The sequence below is a fragment of the Sus scrofa genome, chromosome 2 (assembly GCF_000003025.6).
Source record: "Sus scrofa isolate TJ Tabasco breed Duroc chromosome 2, Sscrofa11.1, whole genome shotgun sequence".
In the NCBI taxonomy this organism is placed as follows: Eukaryota; Metazoa; Chordata; class Mammalia; order Artiodactyla; family Suidae; genus Sus; species Sus scrofa.
Window position 1 is genome coordinate 109780945 of NC_010444.4, and position 12348 is coordinate 109793292.

Here is a 12348-nt window from a genome sequence, read left to right on the forward strand (position 1 = left end):
TTCATTTATTTAGCTGTTCCTGGAAAGGTTGTAAAAGGTCCTATCATGAAACACGAAAAGGAAGAGCTGTTCATAGAAAGCTTTTAAAGAACAAACATCATAAGCACAGATTCATATGGTAGGTGGAATATTGTAGGAAGGTGCAGGGGGCAAAAGCACCAGGATATGATCCCAGAAAGAGGAGCCTCTTCTCTGTACTTTTTCCATTGTTCCCACCTTTTATACACTTAGCTATAGGTATGTTCCAATTTAATGCACTGTTCTACATGGAAACACACGTTTTCAAAAAAATGTGAGTCAAAGTTATCTCAAAAATTAGTTTTACTAAGTAGTATACCATGGGATTGCTTTAAAAAGAATGCTTGTACAATTCCAATATATGTGCCATTATCAAAATGTCCCATTCAACGTGGGCTCCTCCAAATTTTACTGCTCAGGTAAAGTCTTTTTTCAGAATATATTGATAGAAGAATCAAATAACTATACATCTTATTAGAAGGTAAAAAATAGCCATTTCTGATATATACAAAAAATGGAAAATGGAAGGTTTTTATTATAGCATAATTATTGTTGTACATGTAGGGAATGGGAAAAAAAGGTAATATTCTAAGGAAAAATAAAATGGTATTCAGTATTCAGCTAGTGAATAGAAGTTTAAATAAACACAATTAGATTTGGAATGTAGCTTATCCCTCCAAACTTCATCAGTCTTAGTATACAGATATGATGTAAGATGATGAGGTTGTTAACTAGGTAGTGTTGAGAATTTTCCATCCAATTTCTCAAGGACCTCTTACTCTTTTATTACTATTATTATTATTATTTTTTGTCTTTTGTCTTTTGTATTTTTAGGGTCGTACCTGCAGGATATGGAAGTTCTCAGGCTAGGGGTCAAATTGAAGCTATAGCAGCCGACCTACACCACAGCCACAGTCACAGCCACGGCAACGCAGGATCTGAGCCGTGTCTGTGACCTACACCACAGCTCACAGCAACGCCTAATCCTTAACCCACTGAACAAAGCCAGAGATCAAACCCATGTCCTCATGGATCCTAGTCGGGTTTGTCAACCACTGAGCCTCTTACTGTTGAAGTCACTCTGGTCGCTTCTGCATTTCTTCTGCATAAGGAACCATTGCCCCATCCCACAAAGACCCTGGGTACATCCCCTCCCATCACTGAAAATGGAAGGAGTTGTCTCCAGCTCTAGATACTCCTTGGAAACCATGATTGTCAACTGTAGTGTGGAAGCTGTGTTCCCTGAGAAACACAATCTCTGTTCTCTGGTCTGGAAATGTGGATAGGTTTGTCAATCTGCCTCTCATTTTAATTTGGTGATGGTCCTCCATCCGTAATTGTTTTCATGATTACAGTGATGTTTCTCAGGGACCTAATCTGCTAACACTTGGGCTCTAAGAAAGAAAACCGTTTTCCGACTTATGTTATTTTGGCATTTCTGTATTCAAACTGGGATATTAAATCTCTAAACTAGACCTAAATACTAAATAAGAATATGAATCAAAACTATTGAAAATATATTGTAGTACACTACCCTTAAAAAAACCGAGTATGTTCAGCCAATAAAATGATTGCTATGTTTTTCTTTAGCAGTGCTAAAGTCATAAAATAATTATGCTCTGGGTCTTATGTAGTATAGATAATTTCCCCAGGATTTTGTTGATAATGTGCAGTATTGTACTAATACTTCGTTTTTAATAAGAATGGGACAGGTGACACGATGAGTCCAGCAACATGAATATAGAGAGAGTGCTTTGCTTAGACATAACAGGAAAATACCACTTTATACGTAGGCATTTATTTAGCCTTTATTTCAGACATTTTCACAATTGTACCCTGTCACTTCTGACAGTTGTTTCTTACAAGCAGAGCCTGTCTTCAAAACTAGTCCTGAGTCCTAATAGCTCTGACACTTCATGTAATGCTTTATAAAATATAAGAAAATAAGCATGGGGACTAAAACTAGAGTTAGGGAAGAGAAAGTCTCAGTAGGATGGAGGTGAGCCACACTTTTAAAAATAATCAAGAGGAATTACTTTTATTTCAGTCCCCAGTTGTTTTCAAGTTCTTTTGTAAAGCCAGGGGTATAACAAAGTGCTTCTGTTTTGTCTCCTTTTTTTTCTTATTAGTAAAATATAAATTGATTTTGGTGGCTGAGTAGGTTTAAGGTAATTGTTCTGAATAACACTTTTAAGTATATTTCTACTAGTTGTCATCAAAGTTTTCTTTTTAGAACTGTGTTGAACATTCTTTTTCTAGAACCTTGTTTTAAAGTTGATTAATTGATAAATTAAGAAAATATTTATTAACAACACAAATGTGTATTGCATATAGAGAAAATGTGCAAACAATAATACAATATGTTCATTTATTTGCTTTTAAATACCTTTGGGATAATGAAAGGATTTTTTTTTTCCATTCAGTAGTGATTTCTCTTCAGTTATTAAGTAATTTTCTTTCTCTTCCAGATTCAGTGGAAGTCCACTCTATTTCAGAGTCAGCACCACCAATGAAATGGAATGAAGGAGAGAGGGCAGTGGTGAGTATGATGATTAAATTTATAATACCCTGTCCTAGAGAATGTAAATCTATGATGTTATGAGTGGGGAGCCTGGACATTCCTCGTTAGACATAAAATAATTAAAATATTTAGGTGAACATAAATTAACTTGAAGTGACATTTTATTGTTTTCCATCTTGATTTGTACAGTTTGGAATTTGTCCAAAGAGGAGGATATCAAACTATGACTAATGTTGGTAGTTTATTCAGCTGATCTCATTTTTTATAATGATTTTTATTTTTTCCATTTTAGCTGGTTTACAGTGTTCTGCCAGTTTTCTACTGTATAGCAAGGTGATCCAGTCACACATATGTGTATACAGTCTTTTTTCTCACATTATCATGCTCCACAAGTGACTAGTATTTTTGATGCATACCTAAAATGTTTCCAAAGCTTTGTATTTTCATTGTTATCTTTATTACTTCTTCCTTTTAGGTAGTCAAGGTCCTCTTCAGTCCCAAATTGTCTTTTAATAGTGGAGGAACCATTGTTGGATTACCTCCTCATTTTCCTACAAGTCCTTCCCCCCCAGAGCTGCCACTCTGCTATATTCTTTCCTGAAAGCAAGAAGCAATGATGAAGAAAAAATCCAGGGTTTGGTCAACATGTGGAGGCAATATCCTTGTATTTTGTTTCTGTACCAACATAGACATTTTATTGAAACACTATAAAATTATGTTTTAAGAATATTTGTAAAGTGTAAATGTTATTAAAACAATGCTGAAGCACTGTGATATTAATGCATTAAATGTAAAACAATGAATTATGTAAATTACTATAATTAATATTTATGGAAAAAGATCTTGCAGGTATGCACTTCAAAACCCACTGTATACTATATTTTTATTTTCAACTTTTAAACATTTCTTTAGTTTGAAGATTGTTGATCATTTCTAAAGAAAATAGAGTTTTACTAATAAACTAATGTTTTAATTTTTTATTCATGTGCTTTTGAACTGAGAATCAATGAGAGAATTAGAGAAAAAATTTTATTTGTGATTGCCTAAATTATTGCTTAGCTTAAATATGTGAACTAGCTAATTTATACTGATTATAAGCGAAAAAGTCATAACAATAAACTGAATATCTCATTATTTGACTTCCATCATACAATGAAGAAACATCTTTAAGTTGGGAATTTCATTTTAGCTTCTCCTTGTAGAGCCTTCTTTGTTGCCATAGGTGTTCCTATATAGCCTTTATGTGGTAGTTTGCACCAACAGGTATTCTTATTAAAATAGGTTTATTTTAAATTATACAGATAATATATTTAAATTTTTAATTTAAAATATAGGCATAGAGTAGAAATTATTGTTAGAGATTACATAGAAATTTTACACTAATGTACATGCACCTGCATACATATGGATTTATATTATATCTGTTTTTCTTAATTTTTTCATTTAGTATGTTATACGGACCAAAATAAGTCTTGAATATGATAAAAATATGTGGAAAATTTCTTTGAGTGTTTTTTTTGATGAGTACTAGCCTAGCTATTATTGCTGCATAAAAATTGACTCCAAAATGTAAGAGTTTAAAGCAACAATAATCATTTTATGATTTCTCACAGCATGGTGTCTAGGGTCAGGAATTTGGGGATGCACTAGCCGAGTAGTCTGGCTTCAGGTCTCCTTTGAAATTGTTGTCAGATGGTGAGTGGGGCTGGAACAGCAGGTGACTGGAGAAGCTCAGGGCTTTGCTGGACATCTGTTTTTTTATGAAGTTTCCTTGTCAGGTTTTAGTATAAGCGTTATGCTGATTATGTAGAATGAGATAGAAGTGTTGGTCATTTTCTATTCTGTGGGACATTTGGGGGAATATTTCATATTATTTGTTCATTTGTTCATATTAATAATTCATGTTATTTGTTCCTTAAATAGTTTGAAGAATGCATCAGTGGAACCATCTGACCTAGTGCTTTTCTTTTTTAACAAGGATTTTATATATGAATTAAATTTTATTTACATATAAAGAATTATTCAGAATTTATATTCATTTTGTATTGGTAAATTGAATTTGTGAGATATTTGTCTATTTCATTAAAAATTCTTAAGTCACTGGCATAATCTATATAAGTAGTATGTTATTATGTTTTTAGTATTTATAATAAATATTATGTTTCTATTTCTTTCTTTTCCTTCCTTCCTTTCCTTTCTTTCTTTCTTTCTTTCTTTCTTCCTTCCTTCCTTCCTTCCTTCCTTCCTTCCTTCCTTTCTTTCTTTCTTTCTTTCTTTCTTTCTTTCTTTCTTTCTTTCTTTCTTTCTTTCTTTCTTTCTCCTTCCTTCCTTCCTTCCTTCCTTCCTTCCTTCTTTCTTTCTTTCTTTCGCTGTACCCACAGCTTGTGGAACTAAGAACTTTAGGTCATGGATCAAGTCTGAGCCACAGTTGTGATCTACGCCACAGCTGAAGCAACTTTGGATCCTTAACTCACTGTGCTGGGCCAGGTATCAAACCTGCAACTCCAAAGTGACCTAAGTCACTGCTGCAGTCAGATTCTTAACCCACTGAACCATAGGAGGAACTCCTAATTTCACTCTTTTTTTTTTTTTTTTTTTTTTTTTTTTGTCTTTTTAGTTATTTCTTGGGCCGCTCCCGCGGCATATGGAGGTTCCCAGGCTAGGGGTCAAATCGGAGCTGTAGCCACCGGCCTACACCAGAGCCACAGCAACGCGGGATCCAAGCCGCGTCTGCAACCTACACCACAGCTCATGGCAGTGCCGGATCGTTAACCCACTGAGCAAGGCAGGGACCGAACCCGCGACCTCATGGTTCCTAGTCGGATTCGTTAACCACTGCGCCACGACGGGAACTCCCTAATTTCACTCTTAATACTTGGTAATTTGTATGTTCTCATACATTTCTTGATATATTCTGCTAGATGTTTATCTATTTTATTGTTCTTTTCAAGGACCCACCATTTGACTATGTTGATTTTATCTATTGTAGGTCAATTTTTGTTCTTTGATATTTCCTCATTGTTAAAAATTATTCTTTCCTGTTTTTTACTTTGGCTTTTATTTGCTGTTCCTTTTCTAACTGCTTGATCTGGAAGCTAGGTTAAGTTTCTTTTTAACCTTTCTTCTTTTATAATATATGCTTTTGCAGTTATAAATGTCCATATGAACACTGCTCTAGGTACACTATACAAGTTTTGATATGTTGAATTTTCACTATTTTTGTCTCAAAGTATTTCTTACTAAATTCTATTGTTTAATTTTTTTGGTTCATTGAAAATAGTTTCCTTAATTTCCAAACACCTATCAAAAGATATAGTGGTTATTCTAATAGTGCATTCTTTATTATATGGTATTATTTCTTTTAGCTTCAAGTTTCTTTGTGGCTGAAGTTAACATCTGCTTTGGTGTATGTTCTACATGTACTTTAAAAAAAGGTTTTTTTCTACAAATGTAGTTGTAATGTTCTATAAACATCGATCAGTGAGCTTTGAATTATATTGTTCAAATCAATCTTACTGATTTTTTTAATTTGCATCATTTCTGGTACTGAGAGATAGGTGTTTGTTAAAAATATCCAGGCAGGATTATCAATCTCTTTCTCTCTCTTTTCTTTATGTGTTTTGAAAACTGTATGTTCTGGAACATATCAAAATTGTATTTTTAAGTCTTTATGTTGAATTAAGCCATTTATCGCTATGAACTATTTTCTTTATAGCCAATGAACTTCTTGCTTTAAGGTTTATTTTAGTGATATTAACATTAGTAGCAGCCATTTTTGTTTCCAGTGTTCACATGGTCAATAATTTCTTCATCCATTTGCTTTCAGCTTAATTGTGCCCTCCATTCAGGGTGGTGTGTGTGTGTATGTGTGTATGTGTGTTGGATGAAATAGTATATACTTTATCACATGGCATAATGTATAATACAAATTACAATTATATATCATATTATAATAGTACATAGTAATAAAATTTTATCCAATCTGAAGATCTGTCAATCTTGTTTTTATATTATTTAATCATTTTTAAAATCACGTAATGTTTTATCATTTTTACCTTTTGATTGAACCTATTTTATTGTTCTATTTATTGTTACTCTAGGGATTGTAATATTCATTTTTTCACTTATTAAAAACTGCATTAGGATTTCCCATTGTGGCTCAGTGGTTTAAGAACCCAACAAGTATCCACGAGGATGCGGGTTGGATCCCAGGCCTTGCTCCGTGGCTTGAGGATCTGGCGTTGCAACAAGCTGTGGTGCAGGTCTCAGGTGTGGCTTGGATCTGGCATTGCTGTGGCTGTGACATAGGCTGGTGCCTACAGCTCCCATTCCATCCCTAGCCTGGGAAACTCCATATGCCACAGGTGCAGCCCTAAAAAGACAAAAAAAATTTAAAAACTAATAAAAAATAAAAATTGCATTAAGCCAATATCTGAGCCAATTTATATTGATGCCACAGATAGACTCTGTTTATCCTTCATGTGTCATTTGTTCTATTACTTTATGTTTTACTTTTATATATTTTATAAATACATAATAAATTTTTATTTTTTCTTGGAGGTTTTTTGTTTTGTTTTTTGTTTTGTTTTTGTTTTATTTTGTTTATTATTTTGTTTTTTTATGACTACATCATAAACGTTCCCAGGCCAGGGATCAGCATCAAGCAAAAGCAGTAATTCCAGCCACATTATTGACAATGCCAAATCCTTAATCACTAGACCACCAGGGAACTCCCTCTTATTGTTATTTTAAATGTCAATATTGATTATATTTATCAATTTATTTATAAATAAATTCATTTACTATTTGGGGAAATTTTTGGTCTTTCTTTGGGTTTTATGGTTTTATCTGGGATCATTTACTTTTAGCACAAATAATTGCTATTAGTGTTTCTCATAGAAACACTAGATCTGCTGAAGACAAATTGTTTCAGCTTTTATTTCTCTTTTTAAGTAAAATCTGTATTTTTCCTTTGTTTTTGAATAATATTTTGTTGGCATTTATATCTTTCAACATCTTAAACCCATAGTTCTATTGTATTTTGCCTTTTATATTGTTTCTTGAAAAAACAGCTTTCAGTGGAGTTTTTAAAGTAATTTGTCTTTTTATTCCTTCAGCTGCTCTTACATATTTTCTGTCTGAATTTGGTTTTTCGGAAATTTTACTGTAATTCATTTATCTGTCATTTTCCATGTAGTTATCCAGCTACATGTTAACTGAACTGCTTGAACCTGTGAGTTTTGATCTTTCATCAGATTTAGAAAATTTTTTGTCATTTTTTCTCAATATTTATTTCAACATTCTCTTTGTCTTCTTGTTGTAACCCAATTATATATATTTGAAATATTTTGAGCTGTTTCACCTGTATCTTCTGTTCTTCCTCTTTTTCCATTTTTTTATAAGCTTCAGTTTGGATGTTTACTATTAATCTCCTTTTTAAATCATGAATTCTATCTTATGTTGATTACAGGCTTTTGTTGAACTCATCCCTCAAGTCCTTAACTTAAGTACTTTTATGTTTCATTTATAGAATGGAAATTTGATTCTTATTTTTATTGATTCTAAATATATTTTAAAATTATTTCTCCTTTCAGTTTTTTCCCATTTATTCCATTTTAGTTAATGTATTAGCCAAAATTATTTGGAATTCTTTGCCTGCTGCATCCAATACATGAATCATCTCTGGTTCTGCTGCTATTAACTAATAAGCATAACTATTAACTTTTTAAAAGATTTTGGCATTTTAGTATCTTTTGAATATGTCATTTTTGTGAGCTCAGAAACAGAATCAAACAAAGGCAATTTAGTCCTTTAAGGCTAGAAGATTTATGTATTGCATGTTATAGAATCCTAGATTTGTTATTTTTTCCAAAAATATTAAATTGTCTTCTATCATGCAATTAAAATTTCTCAAAGATTACCTTTCTTTAAAGGCTGTATTAAATATTTTCAGGGCAAGATAATTTCAGGTTTTTCTTTATCCCTAAGTTGAAAATATCACTCCTTGAGTGTGCTTTTATTCATAGGTCATAGTATTCCTGGAATTTCAACCAAGGGTCCAGGACCTTCATTAAGGTGTCACTCCATGTGGCTCGGCTTGAATTCCAAACTTCATCCATTGGCTTTCTATATCCTCTAAAATCATTGTGCATTTCTCTGGCTTCCAAGTGGCTGTGTTCTCCAAGGCATGCAGATACCAGGGCCTGTTCCTCTGAGGACTTCTCCTCTCTAGGACTCTATCCCTTCAAATGCAGCTTCTTTTTGAGATCTGTTTCCTCTGCCCATTGAGAGCTCCTTTCTCTTCTTGGGCTCTCTTTCCCAATACTACTATGATTTGAACAGTTCTTTCAAGAAGATGTGGGAATGTTGGCCTTACTGTCTAAGTTTAATTTTTCTCATAGATTGTGGCCCTAAATTGGAAGAGTTCCTTTATGTATTTTCTCAGTTTTAGAAAAATGTTTTTCTTTTTCTTTCCTTTTTTTTTTTTTTTTTTTTTTTTTTTTTTCTGTTGTTGTTGTTGCTGCTTTACATTGAGGCAGTAAGCCTGATACCAGCTTCTAGGTCATGACTGGAATTGCAAATTGTCTTGGTGAATGGATTTTCTTTTTCATTCATCTGGAAAGGGCAAGATTAGCTGTTTTACCCTGAATCACAATCACAATCAAACAAGGGAAGTTCCTTCTGTATCTTGAGGGTATCTTTTGGTTCACCTGCCTCATTCCCTGTCAAGCAGAAATAGGTTCAGTTCTTCTTACAGAATCAGACTTTGTCATAACAGTTTTTACTTTAATTCCCCCATAGGAATTATAAGGAACACTGCCAAAAGCCTTTTTCTGGCTCTGCACCTGCATGTTCTCTGTGGGCAAAATACTTCATATACATGTGGGTCAGCTTCCAATGACCCAGCATGATCCCTTCTTCACGTTGTATTAGAATAATCCATCCCTTCATTGATTTATTATTTTAGGTGGCCTTTCTTTTTTTGCTTTACAAAATTATGATACAAACATACTGTAAGTACGAATACATCAACAGTGTATTTTAGAATAGATGATAGGATAAAATCAAACATTCTGTTCAGGTCTTGTATTTTACAATATTGCAGCATAGTCAGTGATCCTAGCAGGATACAGGAATCAGTATTGGAGACTCTTTGTGTCATTTTTGATATACAGGGGTGTCCTATTACATACTTCCTGTTCATCTGACATGGAGGTGCACTTTCATTTGTATCTTTTTAATTTTTATATAAAATAATTGATTGCTTACTGTGAAAATTCTGTAGAGTTCTAGGCACAAAATCTCATGAGTCTAATGAACCTTAAATTAGAGCCCTCAGAATTTTTGAGAGGCATAAAAGCCATGGAAATTGGAATTTGAACACTAAATACTTAATAGAAAGTGGCCAATAACAGAGCAAATAAACATAAAATGGTCCAATTCACAATTTTATTGCTCCCTGGAATAGTTTTCTAAACTTATGTCATAAGTTAGCAAGTCAACACTGCAGCTATTACTTTTGACATGAGAGGATTGCCTTCTGGTTCATTCACTGAATATAACACAGTTTTTAAAACTACACTGATTTTTCATTTCTATGCCTGAGCTTTGGGGACATTAATAATAAAATCTCACATTTGAATTGATTTCCAAAGGGAAAATATACATAATACTTATACTAAAATCATGTACTTTGCAAAGAATAATTGTAAATATTAAAAAGGGAAATTACCATATGTGTGATACTTTAATGACATCACATGCCTAGTCCTCAAAGTCCTCCTATAAGAGATACTCACCTTATTTTAAGCTTTTTTTTTTCAGTGTCTAGAAGAATACAAAGTGGGGTAAGAATCACTAAAATACTGCAATAGAGATATCTTACCCCGATTTATAAATTTTGGTAACTGCGATTAAATTCCTTGAGCACTGGAAAAGAATGCTAATTAGAAGTATACAGAATGCTAATTAGAAGTATACAGATTTAAAAAATAGATCTCCAAATCAGGTAAACATGTTTTTTGGGAATAGGCAATGAAAGACAATTATTGCTCAAGGCTTCATATGAAACAATAATTTTTACAGATAAAATATAATGGCTAATTTCCCCTATGCACAAACATTTTTAATATTATTGGCATCCCTAAGGTCTGACGTGCTACTCAAAAAGTGCTGCCTTTGTTTTGTTTTGTTTTGTTTTCTTTAATCCAGTTGTTCTTAAACATGGATATATATGACTGACATAAGGTGTTTGTTCAAGATGTATGTCCTTTGTCTTCAATCTCTGAGATTCCAAATACCAGTCTAGAGTAGGGCTCAGGAGCATATATTTTAATAATGGAAATTGATCCAAGTGGTCCAAGAATAGCATTTGATAAATACTGCTTTAAACACTCTGGTAAGGACTCTGAGGTATTGGGGTTATTGATTAATAACTGTGGGACTCAATTTCCCATATTTTAGTAGATAGAATATATATTTTTAAGTAGACATTTAGATATAGGGTAATGATGACAATATTATTTTTATACCTAACACATATTAGGAATCATAATATGGGGATGAAATAATGATAAGCTTACTTGTATATAATACTTTATCCACTGATGAGGTTCTATAACATTTTCCTTAATTGTTACACACACACACACACACACACACACACACACACACACTCACAAACCAAAACCACACTAAATAATACTGTACACATGAGGGGAGTTCCCGTCATGGCTCAGAGGTGAAAGAATGTGACTAGTACCTGTGAGGCTGTGGGTTTGATTCCTGGCCTCACTCAGTGGGTTAAGGATCTGGCATTTCCCTGAGCTGTGGTGTAGGTTGCAGACAAGGCCCAGATCTTCTGTTGCCGTGGCTGTGACATAGGTTGGCAGCTGCAGCTCCAATTGGACCCCTAGCCTGGGAACCTCCATACCACAGGTGTGGTCCTAAAAGACCAAAAAAAAAAAAAAAAAAAAGAGAGAGAGAGAAAACAAAACAAAGCACTGTGCACATGAGAACATTGAGGCTAAGAAAGAATAAGTGACCTAAATTGAGAGTAGTACAGGTTGACCAAGGCCCACTGATTGTGGGTTGAGTGCTTTTCTGAATACACTGTGGTTCATCCCCATCATCACAGATGATTAAATCATCAGAGAAGGAGCTTACCCCCCATTCAACTACTATTTATTTAGTACTATGAGGCAGGCAATGTGCCAGGTCCTAGATTACAACAGTTAATGAAGCAAACAAAATTCTCTGTCCTTATTCAGCTTACATTCTACAGTGGAGAGAAAAGAATGCACAAAGATGAATCATGTGTAAGTTGGTGAGTGCATGAGGTAGAAATATTCCTGGCATCTAAGAGAAATAAGATGTTGACCTGACTATAAAGAGAAAGAAGAATAGACATTTTGATGATGGCCATTCTGGCTGGTATAAGGTGGTAACTCATAGTTTTAATTTACGTTTCTCTAATAATTAACAATGTTGTGCAACTTTTCATGTGTTTTTTAGCCATCTCTATGTTTTCTTTGGAAAAATGTCTATTTAGATTTTCTGCCCATTTTTTAAATTTATTTTTTATTGTTATTTCCTCCAACACACTTTTTTTTTCCTTTCCACTATATAGCATGGGGACCTACTTACACATACATGTATACATAATTTTTTCTTCCATTTTCGTGCTGCTTTGTAAGTATCTAGAGATAGTTCTCAGTGCTACACAATGGGATCTCATTGTTAGTCCATTCCAAAAGCAATAGATTTTCTGCCCATTTTTTATTTATTTATTTTTTGTATTGAGCTGCTGG

General features: G+C 33.5%; 1 long non-coding RNA gene across 1 annotated transcript in view; it reads left to right on the forward strand.

Annotated features, from left to right (window-relative positions):
- Nucleotides 1–4638, forward strand: part of LOC110259432 — a 267309-nt gene extending 262671 nt beyond the window's left edge. The window contains exons 3-4 of the long non-coding RNA XR_002341840.1: nt 2487–2557; nt 3015–4638. This is a non-coding gene — a long non-coding RNA (uncharacterized LOC110259432). The remainder of the gene's footprint in view (nt 1–2486; nt 2558–3014) is intronic.